The 25153-nt window shown below is 42.3% G+C and overlaps 1 long non-coding RNA gene across 1 annotated transcript in view; it reads left to right on the top strand.

Moving 5' to 3' along the window:
- Positions 1-24893, top strand: part of LOC122812850 — a 101626-nt gene extending 76733 nt beyond the window's left edge. The window contains exon 2 of the long non-coding RNA XR_006366592.1: positions 24773-24893. This is a non-coding gene — a long non-coding RNA (uncharacterized LOC122812850). The remainder of the gene's footprint in view (positions 1-24772) is intronic.
- Positions 24894-25153: the final 260 nt, after the last annotated feature.

Here is a 25153-nt window from a genome sequence, read left to right as displayed (position 1 = left end):
AGCCTGAAAAGCGTCCATTCTCGAATTGAGTTGATCAAGTCTGGCTGATAAACCAGCCAGCACACCAGCTAAGTCCACACCATTACTGTCGGAGTCACTCGCCATCACAGTCCTGGAATATGCTTCACAACAAACAGGATTCTCGCTAAAAAGTCACAAACCAAAAAGAGATAAACCAAACCAAACCGATAAAAAACACAAGCGATATCCTTGTCAGAAGCAAATCCAACACGGTTTATGTCTTTAACGTGTTTATTACAAACAAAGGCGTTTTCACCACGGAAGTCCGTAGCTTCTTCAGAAAGTAAAAAAACATCAGTTTAACGCAAATTCAATTTAAAAAGGCTAACAAAAGGAAATGACATCATCAAGTTTCCTCAAAGACAGTAAGCATTTTAAAAACTTTTTTTATATAAAAAATATACACTAAACGTGTTTTAAAACATCACAGGTGACCCTATTGCTAATACAATACCTTCCTACTGCTGTTTTATCTTCCCATTGCCCTTCTGTTTAAGCCCGGGGGTGTGCCACGCAAACAGAGTACTCAAATGTGCACACTGTTGCTATTTCCTGGTTTAACTTCTTTTTTCTTCCTGTAAAGCCCAGTGAATAATGCGCACACCTGCTTACACTTTGTAAAGAGTGCTAGGCAGGTTTAGACACACCCCCTAGCTTAGCTGTGCTAAGCTGGGAGCATACCCGACCCACAGGGCTTCAATCCGCTTACAGTATGCCTGACACATCCACCCATGATGTCACCTACCTCCTAGTCTTGCACTCAGCTATTCATACTCTTACACTGTTGAGACCTGCCTCACATGCTGGGGAAAACTGGGATAAACTATCCTTCCCCTCATTTGCATAGGATTGCCTGCTAATGCATTGTTACATGTGTCACACTGAGCCTCCCCCCTTAGCAACCACTATTCACTGGCCAGGTTGTCTTTTGGCTGCCATTGACTTGCATGTCAGAACAGATTTTAGTTAGCATGCTTTTTTAGGTTTATTTTATTATTTTCCCACCAATCCCATTTTCCACGTCACTGCCCTATGCTTAAACAGCCGTGATTGGCGGAAACAAATAAAAGTTGTATTTTTTTATTTTTTGTGTTGTTTGCAATGCCACTGGCCTTATACTTGGCCATTGGCGTGCTTCCTCCATGATATGCAGCCTTTATTTGGAGCTGCCATGTCTCCGTTTTGGATTTTGCAGACCCATACTCATTTACTAAGCGAGTACATTTCTGCAGATTACACTAGACCTGCATGGCCTGATTCCAGCTTCCTGAATACCAGATTTACCTCATTTGCATGTTTTTCACCTGCAAATTGGGTAATTTGCATACGGGGGCTGGGAACGTGCAGGACTAGTGCAAGAGCGCTCGTGCACGTCAAACAAGCATGTACGTGGATCACTTGGCCGCCATATTGCCAACATTACCTCTTACACTAATCATGCACGCTGTGCAAGCTTTTGAGAATCTGGGGGAGTGTTATGTCATTGCCTTGCAGCTATGTGCTATAATTCTAGAAAAAAATGTAGTTCAATCCCTACTAGGGTCTGGAAGCATGACTATGCTTTTCCTTTCTCCCCGGTATGTAAAGATATGATCTAAAGCAGTCAAATAGTAGAGGCAATGTGTATTCATTATTACTCATAATGATAGAAAAGAAAATCCCCTCAAGCATGAAGAAATTGTAAAACTGCCATGCTTATGGCTGTTATCCCAATTTGATTCATAAATTAATATTAGGAAAATATTTTCCTATTTTAAACCACTATGAAAAATGTGGTAGGACAGAGAGTCCATTGACACAGAGTGGGAGGCTGATAATTAACAAGAAAAAGGCAAAACAGTAGCTTAAAACATCCATTCATTATAAGAATGGGGATATACCAAAATGATGATCCTCATATAGAGGTCCAAATTAAAACCCATGAGACGAAGGCAGAGAAACTGCAAAAGGTATTAGAATGTGGTGTGGTTAGATAATAAAAGGAATCTGTGTGTTATCAAAAACCTGTGCTAATGAGAGATAAAAAGGAAACCTAAACCTGTAAGAAATGTCTGTATATGAACTGAAGGTGAACTGATAGAAAAGTCTGAAGTAAAATGCAATATAAGACAGGCATTTGTACTCTCTCTTTCTCATCCTTTTTCTTGCCAATCAGCACATCGGGCATTGAGTGCTCTCCAAGACTCTTCATTTCCAAGTCAGTTACAACTTTTATGGGGTCAGGTTGCTAGCCCAGTGCCCAACCCTCCTCTCATGTTCGCACATGGGGTCAGGAACATCACACTCACATGCACACTCATATCTATGGCCAATTTAGTGTGTTCAATCCACTTACTACATGTCTTTGGAATGTGGGAGGAAACAAGAACACCCAGAGGAAACCCACATGAACACAGGGAGGCAATGCAGACTCCACACAGAAGGTGTCCCAGCTGAGAATGAAACTGGGGAACCTCTTGCTATGAGGCAACAATGCTAACTTCTGAGCCACTTGCCACCCTGTATCTGTACAGTGACTTACAATGAAAATCAACAGTAAAACAAATATAGAAGTCAGATACTTAAGTGAGGGTTCTCAGAGCAAACAAATGGTTGTAAATGTTGAAAGTGACAAAGTTAAGGATGATCAGAGTTTCAAACTCACATTTGCTGGTATAAAGCAAAAAACTCAAGGCAAGGAAGAATCAGAGCATCAGGTCCCTGTGTGAAAAGAAATAAAATCTGAAGATAATATATCTTCTAAGATACCCTTTGCAGTAGAATGACAACATAGAAAACAAAAAGAAAGTGAGTTGGTGGTGTCAAACCACATTAGGGTACAAGAAAATTAATGTAAAATAAAATGCAGTACTTAAGAGGATTGCTGATATAGCAGAAATAATAAAACAGAAAGTGATCACTGTCTAGAACACCCTTTTGCAGGGGAAGACATATAAGAAGCTGTAGTGCCAGTGTTTTAGGGATGGATGTTACAAGTTCCACTAGGAGGCAAGTTGTTGAAGAAAATAATGTTTACTAGATTTACAGGAAACCACATAAAGTTTAAGAAACACAAAATATGAAGATTCTACTTTAAGCAGGTCAAGAGAGAGCAGAACCAAGGCTGTAGGATGAGATAATGAACGTGTTGCTCCCATTACTTCTTACCCCTATTTTGGGCTAAAATATTAACTACATACAGACTGCATGTAAACAAAGGGGTAATTATACTGTTACCTAGTTTCAAAGCCTTATAGGACACTAGTAATGAAGCTAGCCCATAGCCATATGTTGGGAAGTCATCTGGGGATCTAAAAAAAAAACTAAGCTGAGAGTGCAAGCTAAATTTTACGGAGAAGGCATAATGAAACTGCTTCTTATTCAGAATGACAGAAAACAGCACCTCATCTTGGTGACAGAAGTCTTTTGATCCCAATGCCTATCTATTCCAGCATATTGCTATGGAAATTATGGGGAAATTAGTAAAATCTATCAATAAGCATTAAGAGCACACTAACAATAATGATTATGTGAAAGATTTCCAGAATCAGTGTCATTACACAAAGCTAAACTACAACTATTGCCATAGAATCAGTACTGCTATTCTCCAAAGTGGGTATCCATAAAGAAATATTTACTGACAAATCTCTGCCTTTATGTCAAGCACATTCTATCAGTTGAAGACATCAGTGTACTATCCACAGATGGACAGGTTAGTAGAGTGATATAATCAAACACTGATGTCCATGCAGGAAAGTTATTCACACCACCTTGAAGATTTGGGACCAGTTGTTGCTCTACTTTGAATTTGCTTGTAGAGATGTCAGAAACTTCAACTCAGTTTACCCCCATTTGAACTGTTGTTTAGCAAAGTTAATAAAGTACAGATATATTGTTAAAGATACCAGAGAAAAAGGAAATAATCACTTTAAAGTGTGATGCACACTATCCCCCGCATTTACTAAACTTCCATGTAGGACTAATCTAGTCCTGCACGGAAGCGGCAGTTTAAGAGGAGGACATCAGCGTGCCATGTATATTAATGAAGGCATGCTGCCTGAACTCCTAATGCTACATGGAGCGTGGACGAGTGCAGGGGGCGAACACGCCCCTGCAAAGTAGAACAGAAGAATGTGTAAATAAATGAGCGAGAATGCTCATAAGTGTCCACATATCCCCACCAACAGTCCCCATGTGTTCAACAGCAACAGTATAGGCAAATAAAATGAAGAAACCCTTTTTTTTTTAAAACCTAGAGTACAGCTAACCATAGGTGCTCCGGTTTGCCCATTGCTTAGCTATGGTTAAAGCAGCTGAAAAGGCTGAAGAAAGGAATATATATGCCAATGAAACAGCATAGCAATAGTGTAGTGGTTAGAGCATCCCCCTAATGAACAGGCATTCCCAGTTCGAGTCCCAATACAGCACATACTATTTTCCATGTGAAATCTGTATATGAACATATATATATATATATATATATATATATATATATATACATCTTTTTGCCGTATAACCTACATAATAACATTTAAATGTGAACTGGAGTACTGCATTAAATGCACATGTGAAGTGTCAGTGTCATAATGAATGTGGCACAAGTTAGCAGGTATAAGCACAAATAAGCAGTAGTAAGCGTGTTTAAGTGCGTTTGCACGGGGGTAAGCATTGCCTACACAGATTAAGCAAAGTAGAAGCTGAGTGTAAGAAACTGTAATCAGAGGTTAATATTGCTTACTGTCGCGCAAACGTGTGCACACCCGCCTACAACTGCCTTAAAGTGCCTTAATAACTCTGCATCCAATGGCCCATGTTCAGCCCAGCAACAAAACAAACTGTCTCTGCAAGTCTCAAATTCAGGACCCTGTATACTATAGTCATAGTAGTTAACCACTAAGCCATCATAGCAATAGGTATGAATGAGGTATCAGCAAACTAATCCTCACCACAGGAAACTCAGACCAAACATGTGAACAAAATCTATGTACGGTATGAAGTGGTATAACCTTCTACAAAACATAAATATGTGAACTGGAGTACTGCAGTAAGCATACATTTGAGGTGTTATAGCAATAAAGTGTAGAAGTCCCCAGGTCCCCTTACAGTGTATGTACACATGAATCACGGATACCAGACACATATATAACCTGTAATGAAGAAGAAATCATTGCCAAAATGGCAAATATAGTGATAATCAACTATGAAACAATGATAACTGCAGCACAGCTCATGTTAGCAAGTGTAAGCAATGTGTAGGGGAGCCAATTCAATTTGCCTAGTGGTATACCTCTTTAAACAGTGCCAGCCTTATGTAAGCAGGTGTGCCCATAGCTTAGCCTTTTCAAAACTGGCCAGTCACGACAATGTGCGGGAAAATGGCCGTATTTAAACCCCACAGGTGGGAATATGTCTCATAACTGGTTGTAGCTTCCAACTGCAGGCAGAATGGCTGGTGTGGGTGAAGGAACTCAATTCAGAGCGCAGCGCTGGGGCATCCAGGAGTCAAAATTCATGGCATGGCTCCTGGTAAAACATCATGATCAGAGACTACTGCAGGCCCAGTACCAGGGCTTGCAGTACAAAACACAGGCCTCGGACAGTCTCACCCATGACCTCACCAGTGCCACAGGTATCCCCTGGACTGGTGAGCAGGTCAGGCACCACCATGCTGACCTGAAGCGGTGGAGGGGGAACATCTTGGAACAGTGGATCAAGGAGTCTCGGCAGATGGCCAATGCCCCAGTACTAAGTACACATTCTAATAAGTAGTAAATAATTGCCTAGCTCAGATGAGCGGGCTGCAAACCAGCAAGCCCATAATGATAGGCTGCAAAGGCTGTGTTGCGAGGCAGGTTAGTAATCAGTCTGAATGTACTGTCATAACAAAGAATATAAGAGCCTTAGAAAGTGTTGTACCAGTAGAAATAAATGTGTTAATAGTCTGTGAAGAAAGGTATAAACCCTGGAGTGCTTCTGTTTACTGTTCTCTAATATGTTTGCGATCTGTTCCATACTATAAATAGTACTGTTGTATCTTAAGCAGTGTCACCCACACCGTGGTATGCAGATAAAATGGGTATGATGTCCTGCATAACAATGTTGGAAGTGCCAAGAAGTCAGTCATATCATACTAGTTAGGGAGACTTAGATAGAAAACAGTCAAAAGCTTTACATCAGTTCCCTGTTAGCACAGTGTACTGTGATGTTAGCAATAATTTTTTGTCACACACAGCAGGGGTTCAACTCCTGGGAGTGCTACTAAGTTGTATGCATAATCACACCCCACAACAGTATAGACTGTGATACAATGTTCAGATAGAAATCTGTATGTATAATTACACCCAAGAACTATACAGAATTTGCTTGAGATTTCAAATATATGTACCCCACAACTGTTCCAATCTGTCCAGCATGTCCAGATAAATGGCCCATATCACCAGCTTGGTACCCTGTTCCCTAGAAAATTCAGTGTGATGATCCAATAAATGTAGGCAGCTGTCAATGGCATATAACTGATAGTCAAATGTGTACGTAGTCACAGAATGTATATGAAAACAAACCTGTCAGTCTAGCACATCACCCAAAGTGTATGACAGCAATTCTCAACATATTTTGCATTAACACCTGCAGCCTGTCACGCCTGTATGTAAGACACAGGTCATGTATATAATAATCAATAAACATACCAGTGTACAATATAAGGCCATTGTGTAGTATAATAATACATGTAAGGGAAAGATCACTGCAGTGACTAAGAATGTTGTGAAAACTACAAGGATATAGTAGTTGTTAACTGAACCCTCTCTTTCACCCCTACCATATGTGCATAATAACCCAATGACACTCCTCAACTGGTATGTGTACACTCCAAACTTTTTTTGGGACATATGTCCTAATGGTTTATAAATATTCACATTTATTTCGATGCATGTGCAATGTTAAAATACACACATATTGGTAGCCTGTTGCCATCAATGAAACCTGCATGCTCCTGTAATGGCCACTGTTGTTCCATATATGCATGTGTTCTGCTTGCTCTGCAGCTGTGTTAAATCTGGTGTGTCAGGTAATAGGAATACCTATGCATGCTGTTATAACTATTGCTGAATGCTGTTGACTATTACTAACCCATATCTGCCATAACCCTGCAACAACACAGCTCGTATGGGAAGGCTGGTCCCAGCAGACCCACCTGTCCCACCTCAACTGGCCATGGCACTGGGCACCAGCACATCTGGGACCCAACCTGGGACCTCCTCCTCCGTGGGCCCTGTGCCTCCTTCGGGAGAAACCACCTCAGGGAATGGGGCTCACCCCCCCTCAAACCGGGCGTGGAGAGGAACCTGTCACCCATCAACAGGTCTGGGCCGTGGTGCATAGGGAGCTCGATCTGGAGTATTGAGAGTGGCTATGCCAGCTTGAGGGGCGAGTGGCACTATTAGAGGTGAGCCTGCCCCTCTTACACAGTCCCCAGCACAGCCACCTTCAGGGTCGTGAAGGTGCAGTGGTCACTGCCCATGGGTGGGGACCTCAGTCCCACTGTTTCCAGTTGAGGGCTCATGGGCTTGCAACTTCCAAACACCTCCCCCATCCTAGGTGTTTACCAGACATGTGTCATATACCGGCCCTGTAGGCAGCTTGTGTGTCTTGTCTGTAAACCTACCCCAACCTGCCTCCCCAGATATACCTACTACCCCTCCCCAACATACCACTCTCACCTGAAAAAAAAAAAGGGGGCGGCAAACTGTTCCCACAAAAAAAGCTTGCCCCATACATAGCTGTCCATTTCGAACACGTGTCCACTGGACACAAGTAATCTTGTCTAATTGGCATCACAATGAATATATGTTGTCCTCACCCCTCTCCCAGGGGTATGAGGGTCCAAGGTACCTTCAAATATAGTGTATATGCACAGCTGTTGCTGTAGAAGAAATTGGCAGCTATGGACCGTTCCTATACCCTTCCTGCACATGTCTAGCTATTTTCCCTACTGTTTTCCCTATTTGTGCCCCATTTTTCACCGCTTTCCCATCAACCCCTTTTTCTTTTCTTTTAAAGGAACTAGTGCAGGGGTAAGCGGCAGTAAGAACTTTTAAGCAGCGGTAAGTGGGTTTGCGCAGGTTTGCACGAGGGGTAAGCTATGCCTGCACAGGTTGAGAAATCTGAAGCTGACTGTAAGAAAACATAAGCAGGGGTTGGCAGTGTTTACCGTCGCACATACTCGCGCAAACACACTTACAACTGCTTAAAAGTGCCTTAATCACTCTGTAGCCAATATCCCATGTTCTGCCCAGCAACAAAGTAAGCAGCCTCAGCTAGTATCAAACCCAGGGCACTGTACACCATAGCCAAAGTGATTTACTACTAAGCCATCTCAGATATACATATCCTTGATGTATTCACACACATAGCATCCAGCCCAGTTATTCAGCAGTGCAGAGAATGTATTCCAACATGTAGATGTATGTGTGTGAGTAAATATATTAATGTCTAAACAGTTACAACATATATATATATATATATATATATATATATATATATATATATATATATATATATATATATACACATGCAAATGCCCACATCTATAGATATATATGTCCACATCTACATGTCTAAATAAATATGGCAGGTTTTATATATATATATATATATATCTATATATATATATATATATATATATATATATATATATATATATATATGTCAGCAGATATATATATATATATATATATATATATATATACATAGGTATATACTGACATACATCTGTAGATAATAGGGAAATAAAACATATATGTCCTCATGCAACATTAATGGGGTTGAGAGGCCACACACAATATACATCTGGTACGAATACATATACCCTCCAGCCAAGCACAACACCCTTGTAACACAGTACCAAGTGTTGCAGATCCCATAACCAGGACCAGACATGACATGGCCATCCCTATGATACAAATACACAGACACATATATGCAGATACAGGTATATATATATATATATATATATATATATATATATATATATAATATATATCTATATAGCTATATATATATATATATATATATATATATATATATATGTAACTACACATGCACACACAGAGATTTGTACAGTAATATACATATGTAGTACGTGCACACAATAAGGAGCAGCCAGTATTCCTACAGTCACCACCTTACCAACTGGAAACTGTATGAGCCACTCATACGAATGACATTCATAGCCTGCAATATATAGGTTCATAGGTAGGTTCTAGGCTATTGGCCCTAGGGCCTATATAAGCCTAGCCAAATGGTACCCTGGCTTTTCCCACCCAAGAAAATTATTTTCCTGTGCCCCTGTCAAGCAGAGCCACAGAAGTGATCCTTGGAGAGAATTTCCTATCTCCCATCCAATCATCAAACATTTTCTTGAAGAGTGCTGATGAGGGGCTTTGATATAGATAAGTAGTTTGTGCTAGAGTATGGGAAGTCTCCGGGACAGGAATCTATCCCTCCAGCATTTTCTGTTTATTGTGGTGACAAGGTTTATATCCCTAGAGCATGTAGCTTGGAGGGATTGGGATTTCTTTACGTGGAGCATGTCCAACAGCTCTGGGTTTGGCATAGCTTTGTATGTTAGGCAGAGATCACCTCTGAGTAGGCGATATGTGATAGAGTAAAGCTGAAGTTGTTTGAGACTGCCTGTGTAGGGCATCTGTTTGAGGTCGGTAATCCTCTTTGTGAGATATTTCTGTGGCCTTTCCAGTTGTTGTAGATGTCTTGTGAGGTACATACTAAAAGGGGAATTGTACTCTATAATGGGTATAATGAGTGATGAGTAGAGGGGAACAATGACCTCTTTTTTCCTGGATGAGAAACCTTTTGTGATGAGGTGTGCCATGTAGAAGGATTTCCTGACTACTGTGGTGATGTGATTATCAAAGGAGAGACTACTTTCCACCTGTGTCCCAAAGTCTCTTATCACACTTTCGGTGTTAAGTAGACTACCGCCTATGTGGTAGTTCATGGGTACAGAGTTTTTACCAAAAGGGATGACAATGCACTTTTTAGCATTGAGCTTGAGGCCATGGCTTTGACAGCAGGCATCTGTCTCAGTGAGGCCCTTTTGTAGGATGTCCACATCATTAGGAGCTTTGATTATGGCTCCTAGTTTGCAGTCATCTGCAAAATTTGTTAGCCAAAGACCTTCTGTGTTAGCCTGTACTTCAGAGAAGTTGATACTAAACAGGAGAGAACCTTGGACTGAACCCTGTGGTACTCCACTTGTCTGAAGTTGGACTTAGAGTCTGCTACTTTCACAGTGTGAGTTATGTCAGTGAGCCAGTTGGCAACCCATCTTGTGACATAGGGATTTATACCTAGTTTAGTGAGTTTGTCTATAATTCCAGAGTGGGGAATGGTGTTGAAAGCCTTGGTGAGATCTAGATAGGCTGTGTGTACCACCTTACCCTTATCTACGACTTTGGTGACTGCTTCAAAGAAGTCTATCAGGTTTAGGAGACATGATCTGCCTTTTACAAACCTGAACTGGGTAGGGTCCAGAGTTTGGAGATTACCAATGTCATTGTTTATAAAAGTTCCAAGATGATACACTCCATAGCCTTGCAGACCAGGCTCATCAGGCTAATGGAGCTGTCGTTCCTGGGGTTCGTGGTGGCTCCCCCTTTGTGGAGTGGGATAACCGTTGCTGTGTGCCATTCAGTGAGCACAAAGCCTGAGCTGAAGCTATGATTGAACATGGTACTTAGGTGGGATGCCAGCTCATTCTGTAGTTCATGTAGAATGCAGCCTGGGAAGTTGTGAGGTCCCATGGATGCTGTGCTCTTGGCTTCGGAGAGTTTAGGGGATGAGAGAGGGGTAAAATTAGCACTGAATCTATCTGCCAGGATGTTGGCAATATCAGTTGGTTCTGTATATTTAGTGCCATTGTGCTGCAACTCAGAGCAGAACTGAGTGTTGCCATTGAAATTCTTGACATAGCTATAGAATGCTTTGTGGTTGTCTTTAGAATCAGTTTTGTTTTTGTAACTAGCTTTGGAGGATTTTATGAGGGATCTCAGCTTCTTACTGAGGCTGACCACGGAGTTCCTCCAATCATGGGATTTTACTCTTTTTTGCATCAGTTTCTTTCTTTTATTGTAGAGTTTGTTTATAGCAGGGGCCACCAGATTGGCTTCCTCTTTTTGGAGCATAGCATCTTGGTTCTGTTAGGGATTGCACTATCCATGCACTCTTGTAAGTGCTTATAAAGTGCAACTGAATAGGATGTAGCAGTCGTATCTCTATTGTCCATCAGCTTGGGTGTTGTGAAGTTTGCCACTTCTGTCTTTAAGAAGCGTGAAGTTGGCTTTGGAGAATTTTTTACGGTGGTTTCCCTAATGGGGATGGGGGGTGGGATGTGGATGTCTAGGGTGATTTGCTAGTGGTCAGATCTGACCATCGAGGATTTTACCTCTGGTGTGGAACACTGGTTGCCTATGATGGTAATGACCAGGTCTAGGATATTGCTGCCCCTGGTGGGGGTGTGGATATTTTGATCCAAGGCTTGGAATTTATGAATTCCAGAAAACGTTGAGCACAAGAGTTGGTACATGAGTAGATTTCCCAGTTAATGGCGGGGTAGTTAAAATCACCCATTATTAGGGTGTTAGGTTGTACCCTAATATTTTCTAGTGTATCAAGAAATGAAGAGTGGGAATCTTAGGACGGTGGGGGATCTGTAGCAAGCTACAATTTGCATTGCGGTCTTGCCCAGAGTTAGTTGCACTTGGATAATCTCAGATGCATTATGCTGAGCAACTAGCCTGGAGGTGTGGATATCCTTAATGAATATGGACATGCCTCCACCTTTAGTGCTTCAGTCCAGGTTAGGTGGCTGAAAGGTGTTGTATGTTGGGGTTGGGAGGGTGGCCTAATGGTTAAGGTGTTTGCTTTACAAACACAAGGTGCAGGGTTTGAGTCTCAGAAGGGATAATTGGCTAGGCTTAAAATGGCTTGCAAGGGCAGTTAGCCTAGTACTAACCTATGAATTATAGCCTGGTAATGCAGGGATGCTCTCTGGCACCTTGAACCAGGTCTCTGTCACTGCACAGATGTCAATGTTCTCCATTTTAAGGAGTACCTCGAGTGAATGCATTTTGAGGTTTAGACTTCTAGCATTAAGTAGCATTACCCTCAGATTTTGCTTGCTTGTACCTTTTACGGTGTTAAATGTGTCATTCAAATCTTCCCTAAAAAAGGCACTATAGGGGTGGCAAGAGCCTTAGCCAGTATCCGGAATCCCAAGTGCGACAGGTGCAGGCAATCTCTGGCAAAGCATCCTGGTTTGTCGATCATGTCATCCCAGGCAGACAGATACTGGATCCCCTTAGAATGACACCAGAAGCTTAGCCAATTGTTGAAGCCGATTATTTTGTCCTTGTACTGTGGTATCATTCTGGGTGATGGCAGGAAGCGACTCAGGGCTAGGGTCATATCTGCCTGGGCTACAAGATCAGACAGCTCCTCCATATCTCTTACCATGTAGTCCAGGGAGCTACTTCTCAGGTCATTCACACCAACATGGACAATGACAGAGTCATATTTGCATTTGCTGTGGAGAGACCTGAGTGCATATGTTATGTGGTGGATCATGGCACCTGACAGGCAGCTGACAGTAACTTTATCCTTATTTAGCCTAGTGAGTGGAACATCAGTGTGCCTGACTATAGAGTCACCTATGACTAGAAGGTTGGGTACATTGTCATGCCTTATGGGCTGTGATTGAGTGGCACACTGAGTTTGTGGGCTATGTGTCATTTGGGTTGTGTTGGGGGGGTGGAGGTTTCTTGCGTTTCTGCTTTGGAGGTCCCTGTTGCTTGGGTAGATCTTTTTGAGAGCCTCCGCAAATGTAGGTGTGTGTTTTGTGTTTCTATGTGTGTGTTTTGGTGGTGTAGGATTTGAGGGACTATGTGATGAGTGTGGTATGGTGCAAGTGTTTAACCTCTCCTCTTGACTGTCTAGTCCAGTCTTGGGTGAAGAGAGCTTTGCTTTCAGTTTGGTTATATAAGTGCATCTCTCCCAGGTTGTAGTGTTGGGTGGTAGGCGGAGGGTGTTGTCTGTGTACATGAGGCAATTGCATTGCCTCAAGATGCCCAGATTCATCAGGTAGACATGAGAAAACACCAGGAGCGGACCCTTAGACATGCCTGGATAGGTGCTTATTTATTAAGTATGAAAAACTGTTTTTCTCTAGACAAGTGAGTAAAGTTGAGTGCTGTAGAAATCTGTAGCTTATTTAGTGCTTACAATGAGTTCTGAACAAGTGCTGAACTCAAAGAAACAGATTTGAGTGCTGAAACTAAAAAACTGGCTAGTTCAAAGAAACAAAATTAAGCTAGAAGGCTTCCCTCCAACACAGAATGGCCTGGGGGCTCAGAAGCTTACAAACAGTCCTGGATAGAACAAATCTGTATCTGGACTAGACAACTTATAGGAAAGGCAGGAAACAAGCTTAGAAAAAATATATATATATATTTTTTGTAAAGTGGAAAGGGGAAAGGAGGAGCAGAAGCTAATTGGGTTGGCCTTCCCAAATGTTCTCACTGGAATAGGTAGAATGAGGTAATGACACTAGACTGGGAGGAATGTCCCAGTTCAAATTTACAGTAGGGGCGGGCAACTGCAAAGCCACCAAGTATAAAAACACGATACCAAGAGGGAGGGAGGGTAGGAAACAAAAATCAGAACAAACAAACCCAACCAGATACTTAACAATTGCAGATAATTCTACTTAATACCTCACACACAGTGAGTAAAATAAAAGTGCTATAAGTAACTCAGAAATAAGCAAAAAACTGGATACTTAATGTTATATATCACGGATTAGTTAGCTCAGAGCCCTTCCTCCGACTTCCTCTGATTAGCTCAGTGTGAAATGGCAGAAACAGTCACAAGTTACCTTCTTAAGTAACAAAGTTGAAACCTGAAACAACTTTTAAAAAAGCTTGAAAGAACCAATGAGGTGAGGTGCTTACTCCAAGGCGTAGTCCAGGCAACCTCAATCAGCCAATGACCACAAACAATTCACTCTCACTGAAATGCTATACTGGTTTTGGCTAAGCTATGATGGCCTGGGGCATGTGCTCAGATACACAGCCTCTACTAACAAACAACTAGGCCCAAAACACAAGTCTGAATATGGACAATGCTACACTACAAACACTACTTAGGTAGAAAAAAGGTCAGTACCCACAGAGATATCAAAGGGTATAACACCACACACAGGTGTGCATAAATGAATGTGAAAGCTTAATTTGTGTACTATGACAGTTGTATATGCCATGTCATATAGCTGTTTAGACACTGACATCCATATGAACAGTGTAATGCAACTGTGAAACAGTTATACTAAGACAGTAGTCTGGAAAGGTTGACATATGTTGCTGTCCAGGCCGAGGCCTTCAAGTAGTACATCAGCAATGACAGACTGGGCCGCAGCGTACCAGGACAATTAACAATACGTAATGCAGATGTATAGGTCAGTAGCCTCTATCTACACTCTGTACACAATCCCTAGGGGGTAAAGTCCCAAGCTGACACATTGGGATGTATCTGTTATATAACAAGGCATACCTGACACCATCACAATCACACTGACAAACAGAACATCCCGTATGGCAGGAGGAAGTAGGCCTGCTTTTACCCAAGGTGAATTGTATGGTAAAGTACATCCAGATACCTTAAGGCAGCTTATCCCAGATACCCACACATGTTGTAACAGCCTAGGTTAGTCATGGTGCACCCCCCTTTACACTCACTAATACTGAGAAATATACCACTGTTACATACACTGGCCTCTGGAGTGCATTAGGGCACATATGTATTGTGTAGGTGAAACACACACATATATGGCCCCAACCCCCCAGTATGTGTGGGAGACACAACAGCAGTGGAGTGATGGAAGGAATGACAGCATGACATACACACAGCCCACTACATACAACCCCTGAGAGCATGTCATATGTGCAATGCCCGGTATGTAGGTGGAGGACAGAGGCTGGAAACAGGCACATATCTGTACAACTGTTGTCATACAGTAAGCAAGATATGTATATGTGTACATATCTATATGTATATATGTATATTTATATATACATATATGTTCACCATATGTCCTGCACATGGAGTGGAGCCCTACCTCGGCCCCAATAGTCCCAACCTTTCAGTGCAAGGGGATGTCACATATGTTGTTCAGGTATATTTGTAGACTATTGCTACTGTAACTGGGAATGTCTTCATAGAAATAGTGTGTGTGGGAGGCCACATCGGCTAACATGTGTGCCATTTGCTACTTACAGACATCCTAAGGTCATCAAAGTACAGTACCACTGCTAGCACAGTAATGCCCCTGTGGACTACAGTTGCGATATGGCCAATATATGTGGATAGTCTGACACACTCGGGTCAGTCCAGGGATATGCACAGAACCCCTTCATGCAAGACATGTGGACCAGGCCTGTCAATGTGGATGTTAGCAGTCATGTAGATGGGTATAACACGTACATACTGGTATACATTTGCCCCCATAGGTTATGCATTCATACACCCCTGTCTGTCCTGACACTTAATAACCGCTGGTACAGAGGTGCCATGGCCACATACTATCTACTAGTTACTGACATACATCTGAACAGCATCCCACTGCCTTGTCTGACATACATGACTGTTATGGTGGCCAGGCAGCAGTACATCTGGCAAGTATCTGGACATGACATCGCACTGGACAAGTACAGTAGGCTGCTAGGCATGTAACAAAGCACAGTGCAGGCTACAGGCAGACTGACTCAACAGTAGGCTACATCTCCAATGTGGGAATACACATGTACCTGAATAGATAGCAGGCTCTACAGGCCCTTCAACACCATCCCCCAGTCTGCAAACAAAGATTAACATACTAATCCAGCCATACATCCTTATGCCACTCGATGGTTTGCCACATGGCTTACTGATAGAACCCAAACTGTAGGTGTAACTGACTCCAAATCTATCCCCAGACACGTGACAAGTGGAGTACCTCAGGGTTTAGTCCTGGTACCACTGTTGTTCGGCATCTACATCTCTGAAGGACAGGCCAACAGTATGGGACTCTGGCTAACAAAGGTAACAGATGACTGAAAAATGGGAGTCATTATGAGCCTGAGTGTACTGCATGACATGTTACTGATACCAGCCTGACATCATACAGGTAGGATGGAGTACTGTTAACATCTTGTGCCCTTGGTGTGTAATGTCCTGGTTATGGGATCTGCAACAGTTGGTAGTGTATTGCAGGGTAGATGTGTTTGACTGCGGTGGGGAGAATACCTATTCGTACATGACATATGCTGTTTGTGCCTGTCAACCACATTAATGCTGCATGTGGACATATGGATGTTATGTTTGTGAATACAGCATGTTTATGTATATCTGAGATGGCTTAGAGGTAAATCACTTTGGCTGTGTCGTGCATGGTTCTGGGCTTTAACCTATCAGAGGTTGTTAATGTTGTTGCTAGGCAGAACAAGGGCCGATGTATACAGAGAGATTAAGTCACTCTAAAGCAGTTGTGCGTGGGTCTATGCAGAGGTAAGAGCTGCTAAGGTCTAGTTACAGTTTCTTATACTCAGTTAGCTACTGAATAGCTTAACCTGTGTAGGTATTGCTTAGCTCCACGCAAACTTGCTTAAAAGTGCCTCAATAACTCTGTAGCCAATGTCCCTTTTTCTGCTCAGCAACAAAATAAACTGCCTCTCCAAGGCTCGAACCCAGGACCCTGCACTCCATACACAAACTGGTTTACCACTAAACCATGGCAGATATACATAACCTTAAGTTTTCACAAACATATCATGCAGCACAATTAGTCAATAGTCCAGGAAATGTATTATTATCACACCACATAACCTGTTAATGCAAGAAATCTGGACAAAGTATGCCACACTGTGGGTACAAATAGGGATATATGTCAACTAATACTCTGATACACTTAAAATGTTGCTAGTTACACAGTTATATGTAATATAACACGTATGTAGAAGGAGATGAAGTCTGAAACACAAAAGTGTTGCCACTAGTTACTGACTTCAATGCTGCGATCATCCATGACAATTGCCAAGTGAATGAGAAACAGGCCACAATATGAGCCAAATATGCATGGACATATGGACAGATATATATCTGTAAATGTAGACAGATAGACAGCTATATGTAGATATATATATTAATGTATGACTCACAAATAATCATATAACAGCAATTGTATATAGATACATACATATGTTCATATGTATATATATATATATATATATATATATATATATATATATATACATATATATATCTACAAATGTATATATCTATAGATACACACACACATAGATATATATATATATATATATATATATATATATATATATATATATATATAGAGAGAGAGAGAGAGAGAGAGAGAGACATATGAGATATATATATATAGGTACATACACACACAAAAGGTATCAGTAGCCATACATATGTAGAAGTAGTGTGGAAGTACTGGGTGCAATGTATATCCCTCAGCCACAAGCCCTTCAACTGGCACCTGTGAAATGTATAGTGTGGCAACCATTCCCACAAATGAGAATACTGACATTAAACATATACCCACCCACAATTCAAAACACATGACACGACACACATGTATGCATACATGTATAACCTTTATTCCTGTATGATACAATAACGTATGCCAGTACTGACACCACATATGGTTTGAAATATGTAAGTAGTCATAAATGCAAGGCCCACACAAAACTGTAGATGCAAGTAATGTGTATATATATCATACTATGTTGTCCAGGCCAAGGCCTTCAATTAGTACAACAGTGGGAACAGGATTTGCCTTCAGCATACGTACCAATCAACAATTACAGATGTAGTTCAGAAAGACCTGAAAAGTACCTCACCAAGAGGATCAAGGGACTCAAACAGATGCCCTATGCAGTTAGGCTAAAGAAACTCCAGCTCTACTCAGTTGTTTACCGCCTACTCAGAGGCGATCTGTGCCTGACGTATAAAGCCATGTCTAACCCAGAATTAATGGACATGCTCCACCTCAGGAAATCCAAATCCCTTACAGCTACATGCTCCAGGGACTTAAACCTCAGCACAGAAATAAATAGGACATGCTGGAGGGACAGATTCATATCCCAGAAGCTCCCCTCACTCTGGAATAAAAATCCCAATCCATGTTAGGCAGAGTCCCTCAATGACCCTCTTCAAGAGAAATCCTGACGAGTGGATGGGAGATCGTAGGTTTACCCCAGGGATCTCTTCTGTGTCCCTACTAGACAGATGCCATATGTGAATACACATCAAGCAGTCACTAAACACGTGTCCACACGTGATCCAGGAACACTCAGAGGCTGTGAGCAGCAGTGGAAACACACTTGACACACAGAGACACATCCTGCTATGGTGTGTACACCCATGAGGTATGGTGTACAGTACATGCCAGGGTGCTGAACAGACGCACAGCAATACTGTGGACATGGGTGCAGTGGGTTCCAGAGGGAGGGCCATCACCTACAAACAGAAGCCATGCATCACAGCTATGTATAATGTTGGTAATGGGGATTGACTACAGTTGCACTGTATGCTGTTCAGCCCTACATGTCCTCCATGCTGACATGTGTGCAATTACAGGTATGTGTGAGATACTGTACTGCACCATCGCCTGCTATTGTGTGTGTTATGGGGGTTGCAGGAGCTGTCTGTAGGTGCTGTCTGGTGTAGTGTATGGGTTGTCATGTATGTCGACTGCATGTGTGTATGTCTGTGTGTGTGGCCATGTCTGCACATGTGTGTGTCTGTGTGTGTGTGTGTGTGTGTGTGTGTGTGTGTGTGTGTGTGTGTGTGTGTGTGTTTGTTTATTTACTGTTTAGGAGTGTTGTACAGGTCTTACAGTCTGTTCCCTGTTTTTCCCTCACAGGTGGCAAGGTGGGGCTGGGTCCCCCCTGCAGGGAAGCTGATGTCACTGATACAGACAGTGACCATGAAGATAGGTGTGTTGAGGCACAGGAAGGGTCATCAGGGGCTGCAGCTGGGCCACCATTTGACAACCCACACATATCCACACCATTCACGCACACAGGCACATTGCCTCTACACAGCTCATCACCAGTAGCCCTAGCTGAGGGACAGCCTACAGTTGGCATGGGCCAGGACAGTGTGGTATCTATGGCACGTGTGTCAGGACACAGCAGTCATAGCCAGATGTCTGGTGGGGTATCACATAGGCAGATGTGCAGGGGTGCTCTTAGGAACACTGCTGGTCATCATGCACCTTGCAGACGTGCAACATCAATTTTGACCACACTCATGTTCCAGACTGTCATGGAGGCACAGGCACGAATTGAACGGTATACCAGGCAGGGTCCAAGGGTGCAGAGGGCTCATCACACCTCTGTAACTGACAGTATCCGTGTCCTAGCAGGTGCCATCCGTAATTACACCGAGGTCATGGATAGACGGTGGGGTGAGACATTGGAACTCATCCAAAATGTCATGTCCATGTGTCAGGACAGGGTGGGATGGTTGCAAAAGCAACATGGATGTATTCCAGCAACACCAGCAGCTGGAGGTCGCCTTGGACATCCAAACAGTCACAGCCGCTCCCATAGTACCAGCCCCAGCACTGTGGAGGGTGCTGTTCACAACCCATCATAGCAGACCAAGTGCACGTGGCCCTGGCCAGTCCCAGGAGGGACCTGGATCCAGTGGATGTCTGTCAAACTCGGGGGATAGTACTAGGTCTGGCTCTGTACCTGATACTGCCTGTAGCACCCCTGCCAGGCACAGGTCCTGTGTCCATGGCCAGAGATGGTGAACTCCAAACCCTGCCAGGTACAGTCTGCAGCTGTCCCACAATTCCCTGTATAGGGCAGCCACATGGAGGAACTGTGTGCATGCAGATACACACACATAAACAACGAACCTAGGGCAACCACATACCTGCACACACGACAGCACCAGTGGCCCAAATCAATACTCAGCTCCCTCACACACACACACACACACACACACACACACACACACACACACACACACACACACACACACACACACACACACACACACACACGTTGTCAATTGTATGGCTCAGCCTAGGCCTCTGGAAAACAAACAACACACCCTGTGCATATGATGATACCTGTGCCACTGCCTGACATCCGTAACATAGATGCAGGGACAGGCAAACATGGCTCTGATGCACAGGGTGACTGTACAACAGTGTAGCAATGGAATGATGTGTAGCATGTTTTTAGCAGTAAAGTGAAATGCTAATATCTTGGAAGGTGTAGCTGTGCAGTCATGATGCATCATAGCTTTAATTAACAATGTTGTATTGTTGTCACCAATATCTGTTCAGATTGTGTTGTGTTTGTCCATGTGCCACATGGCTGATGGGTGTAGTGGTGTCAGCAGGCCTTCTACACTGGACACCAGTAAGTGTAGTGGGTGGTACACATGCCTTGGCTGGGTACAACACACAGTGCCTTTGGTTAGGATGCAGTACAGGTACAGGTCTGTACACATGGAGGTATGTCCCCGTGCAAGTAACACACCTTTTTTACATGTAATCCCACCAAGACAGGATAGGCACAACCACACAGTGCTATATATGCAGACTGCAATGTGGATGACAGTGAACATGCTAACAGCAGGGTGTATGTCCCTCTCCCCACTCTACTGTGATCCTCACCTAAGTAACATGTGTGTGCCAATGCTGGTGGCATAGCCCTACCCTTAGGATGGTTTGAGGCACTCAACTACTGTGAATGGTGTCGACAACAACTAACAACCTCATTACATACACTGTACAGTATTACAGACAGCTATGTGTGGGGTTAGATGCAATAGTAACAGCAGTTATGGCAGTTGTGTCCACAACAGCCACACCCAATGAGTTATAGCAACCCTAGAAGTGCTGCACACCTCAACAGTGTGGAAGAGGGCATTGACACATCTATGACCTGTGAAGGACTGTATGCCCATGGGATGGCACCTGTGGTATGTTGGCATATGCCAAGCAGTTGTTGTGGAAACATATCCTGTGAACGGAGGTAGATCCTGTAACAACTACACACATTCCTACAAGCGCGATGGTGTACAAAAGTATGCTATGATCTACATAGTGATTGTGCACCTCCTAACCGTCATCTACACCTGTCATGATTTGGTTAAGGAGGTATACCAGGTTTAGGTTGTATTGTCTGCCTTTGACAAGTCCAATATTGGTGGGGTCCTGTGTGTTGAGATAAGCAGTGACATTGGCCATGGGTTCATTGTTGGTATGTTCCATGTCCCTGCAGACCACGGTCATCAGGCTACCGGGTGGTAGTTCCCCAGCAGACATGGTGGGGTTGTGGATGTCATTGCCAACATTGGTGAAACCATTGTCAGGCATAGGGCTATTGGATTGTATGAGTGATACCAGCTACTTACTGCACCTGCCCAGACATGTCACTTAACTGTACTGCATGATATGTTAGTAATGCCAGCCTTACATCCTACAGGTGGGATGGAGTACTGTTAACATGTACTGCCCTTGCCATATGGGGTCATGTCTATGGGATCTGCTAAGGTTGGTATTGTATTGCAGGCCAGGCATATTTGGCTGGGTGGGGAGATACCTATCCATGCCTGATGTATGTTGTTTGGGTCTCTCAAACCCATCAATGGTGCATGTGGACATATATGTTGTGGTTATGTTCCCAGTTCCATCTACAGATGTATGTCCATATATGCCTATATTGATATATATGGGTTCACCTTTGACAGGGGACAAGCATTCTTCGAACGGCCCTTTCTGCAAACTGAAAGGACTAACCCATCATTTCTTACTGCACCACAGTTAAGAGAACTGCAGTTCTAAAGGCACCTTCGCTGACACTCAAACTGCAAGTTTGAATACATATCGTAATGGCTGGGGGCATGACTGCCTGCACCCCCCCCCCCTGGAGGGCTGGGCCCACCACATCCCCCCTACTGTGATATACAAACTCCTAGTGTGCACTACAGTGGGGATAGGCAATTATTCCCCATCCCCACTATAGTGGCATCCACAACCAAATTGCCTAATCTGCAATGAGCGAATGCATACTGACATTCACACATTGAACATTCTATGCATGTATTGCAGGATTGTGCAATGTTGAGAACATACTTTAGGCTTACCAGCTTCCGGACACATGGATTTCTCCCTTTGAAAGGTGAGCCATATTTATGCTGACATATATGCATTCCTAGTGCTGTCTATATGTGGACATGTGAATATATACATATATATCGATGGCTGTATGTGTATCTATGTATGTATGTATTGGCTTATATTTTAATATACATATATATATATATATACATATAGTTACACTTGAAAACATCAAACTTTTAAAAGGTCGAATGTCATATGGTCGAGACCATATGATCGACCTTTCATAAGATCAATGTTTTCAAGTGGAAGAAAAAGGTAAGTAAATACGGAAAAAAATAGTGTTTCTGCAGGGCAGTAAGGTGCCCTGCAGACTGTGATTGTGAATGTGCCATCTCTGTGATGGCACTGCACACAGGGCACAGGAAATCTCCGTTTAGCGCTTCTGCATATAGCTCTAAACGGGAGATTTCCCTTTATCCCACTGTAGTGCGATCTCAGAGTTGGAATATTAAAGTGAGGAGTGTGGAGGGGCAGCCACCCACATGAAGGTGCAGGGGTGCTTGCTCCCCTTCATACACTTCTTTTTAAATTTTTTTTTTGGTTGCCCTTGAAATGTTTGACATTTCAAAATATTGTTCATATAGTCTCGACCATATGAAGTTCGATATTGTGAAAGTTCGATGTTTTGAAGTGGAACCATATATATATGTGTGTGTGTGTGTGTGTGTATATATAAATATATATATATATATATATATATATATATATATATATATATATGTATCTGTATATGTATATAGATATGTCTATACCTAAATCTACATATATAGATATGTTATATCCATTCAATGATGAATATATGTATACACACATAAGTACATCTACATGGTGAATACATTCCCTGTAGTGTTGTATACCTGGGCTGGATGATATGTATGTGGAAACATCCTGATCATGCATATCTGCCATGGCTTAGTGGTAAATCACTTTGTGTATGATGTGCAGGGTCCTGGTTACGAGCCTTGCCGGACCTGTTTATTTTGTTGCTGTGCAGAGCACACAAAACTGCTTTACAGTGTCTTAATCACTCTCTATCCAATGGGCTGTGTTCTGGCCGGCAACAAATTAAACAACTCTGGCAAGGCTCAAGCCAAGGACCCTGCACACCCTAGACAAACTGATAAATCACTAAGCCATAACAGGTACACAGATATTCAGTGTTTCAGAAACATATCAGCCAGTCTTGTCATGAAACAGTGCAGAGAATGTATACCAACATCTAGATGTCTGCGTGTGTGACTATAGTGCAACCTTAACAGATACAACATACCCATATATGTATAGATACACATGTATTCAAATATATATGTTGTTTTCTAATTCTATACACATATGTATCGTTATCTATGCACATATACCTATGATATCAGTTAGCACATAAGTATATCTATATAGGTATATATGGCCATACATCTGTAGATAGCAATTGCAGATTAACAAATACACCTATGTGTCATGTTGTTGGGGGTTGTTCTGTAGTGGGCTGTGAGTATATCACACTGCCATTGCTGCCATTAGTACACTGATGTTGTATCCCCTGCACATAAACTGGGGCTGGGGCCATATATGTGTGGGCGTCACCTACACAACACATGCGCACCCTTATGCACTGCAGAGGCCAGTGTATGTAAAAGAGGACATTAAAAAAACAGCCAGTACCCTCCACTATAAGACAGGTAAACTAGCTAGGTACAATAAAAAGGGTGTCCTAATTTTTTTTAACTATTCCTGTCCTTTTACAGATCTTATAAGAAGGAAAGCTCCTTTCACTGTGTAATGATGTCTTAAGACAGATAAGTCAAATTATGAACAAAAAAGTGATCATTTGTTCTGAACCTGTGGTAGTTACTTCTGATTTTAATAAGGAATTTGCCCTTAAGTTAATGCATCAGTAGTTTTGGGTCAGTGATATCCCAAGAGATACAAGGTATGGAATATCCTGTGTGCTACGAGCAGGAAACTAAGCAATGCAGAAATGAGATAATCCACAATAAAAGACAGTCAGTATTTAGTTATAAAGTCAGCTTTCTAGTCTCCAAAGTATTATTTATTATGTATTCACTTCCATTTGTTAACTGATAGTGCCCCCATTGCAATGGCAAAATGATGGCAGTACAAAGTTTACTGGTGGCAATATCCCGAAAGTCCTTTCGGTAGATAGTGACTTACAGGCCGCACCTAGCCAACAGAAATACTGATGAGTTGTTGCGGTCCTACATATCATCATGAGTCCAAAACCTCTGGTTTTGTAGCAGGAGTAGTGTGAAAGTGTCTTCTGAACAAGAAATTCTCATACTGTGAGTCAGGAAAACTTTTCATTAACCAGATAACAGGGCACTGATTGCCAGTAAATGATGTACAAAAAAGTTCTGATGAAGTTCCTGTGAATGCTGCAGAAAGAAAGAACTTAACTTAAAAGAATAAAAGAGTCTGTTCTTGGTGACCCAGGTGGATATTTTCTTGTCTGAAAGTTATATTTTATCCTACTAGGTGGATGTAATATAACCACAACAACAACAAAAATACGAGACTGCAACATCAAAAGAGGAACTTCATTCATCATTTTCCAGGAGATCAGCAAAGCCTGGAGTCCTAGCCTGCATTCCAGAGGTATTTTACTTCCATCTAGTGACATCCAGGCAAAGTTAAGTACCTCTGAATACTAAATCACACTTAGCTGTTTTGAGGGATCACTACTGTTTCCTCCTTTTGTGTGTGCATTTCAGTGATTTGTTTTAAAGTTCTTCCTTGCAATGTTACTGTTGTAAAACTATCTTGAAATTCCCTTCAGCAAGGGATTTCCAGCTAGTTGTTTAAGTGATCTGTGGTAGCACTGCACTTGTTCTTAGGTTCATAGGTGTGTACTAGGCT

The sequence above is a fragment of the Protopterus annectens genome, chromosome 10.part0 (genome assembly GCF_019279795.1).
Source record: "Protopterus annectens isolate FY-2018-M chromosome 10.part0, PAN1.0, whole genome shotgun sequence".
In the NCBI taxonomy this organism is placed as follows: domain Eukaryota; kingdom Metazoa; phylum Chordata; order Ceratodontiformes; family Protopteridae; genus Protopterus; species Protopterus annectens.
Note: the sequence above shows the minus strand (reverse complement) of the source record. Positions and strands in the feature narration are given on the sequence as shown.